Source organism: Zingiber officinale, chromosome 9A (genome assembly GCF_018446385.1).
Source record: "Zingiber officinale cultivar Zhangliang chromosome 9A, Zo_v1.1, whole genome shotgun sequence".
NCBI classification, from domain to species: Eukaryota; Viridiplantae; Streptophyta; class Magnoliopsida; order Zingiberales; family Zingiberaceae; genus Zingiber; species Zingiber officinale.
This window is the reverse complement of record NC_056002.1, coordinates 46,881,637-46,882,825: the sequence shown is the minus strand read 5'-3', so window position 1 is coordinate 46,882,825 and position 1,189 is coordinate 46,881,637.

Genomic DNA, 1,189 nt, shown 5'->3' with positions numbered 1-1,189 from the left:
CTAACTGGGATGTTAGGCAGTTGGTAAGTCCTGGTGAGTGAAGCCAGGCAGTGAGAAAGTCCTAACTAGGATGTTAGGCAGTGTGGAAAGTCCTGGTGAGTGAAGCCAGGCAGTGGGAAAGTCCTAACTGGGATGTTAGGCAGTTGGAAAGTCCTGGTGAGTGAAGCCAGGCAGTGAGAAAGTCCTAACTGGGATGTTAGGCAGTGTGAAAACCCTAGTGAGTGAAGCTAGGTGAAAGTCCTGGTGAGTGAAGCCGGGCAAGGGAAAATCCAGATGGATCAAGGATGATCGGACATCTGGTGTTGAGAAGGTCAAGTAGGTCAAGGGAGTGACCGGATGCTAAGCATGATGTACCAACAGGTCAAGGTTGACCGGATGTTGGTTTGGGAGACTTGGGACTTGGTTTGGGCAAAAACCAAGCTCGGATCGATCTGAGACCGATCGATCGTTGTGTATCGATCGGTGCGGTGACCAATCGGATAACAAGCGAATGTGGGCTTCTTGATCGATGCGGGGACCGATCGGCGTAAACTGATCGGTCCGGGACCGATCGAGGGGCTGGATCGGTCCAGGGACCGATCAGATTCCACGAGAGTTGGGCAACTCTGCGTGAAGCCTTGATCGGTGCGGGACCGATCAGCAAAGGCTGATCGGTCCCCACGGCCGTCGGCGAAACCGTCGAGCTTCGGCTGATCGGTCCATCTAACCGTTGCGTAGCAGCAGCTAGTTTCTTCGTCTTCTTGGCGGTATAAAGGGGTGAAATTGCTGCACTGTGACTTCTTCTTTTCTTCTAGAACTTCTGTTCTTCTACTGCTGAAGCTTCTGCTTCAACTGAGCTTTGATTGAGCTCGCCTCCGAAGCTTCGCGTGAGCTTCCAGTCGTCGACCAGCTGCTGCGTTTGGGTTGTGAAGTTGCTGCTTCACTTCCAGTCGACAAGAAAGCAAGCAATTGGTAGAGTGCTATTGTATTCATATTGTATTACTTTTCTTACTGTTCTTGTACTCTTTGTTTGCTGTTGCAAACGTTTGTGGCGAGGTTTCTCCACCCACAAGGAGTATATTGTATTAGCCGGTTCTCCGGGGGCTCATCCACCGATGGATTGACTGGACTCGTCCACCTTATGGACACGCCGAGGAGTAGGAGCCCTAATCTCCGAACCTCGTTACATCCTTGTGTTAAGGTTTGGTTT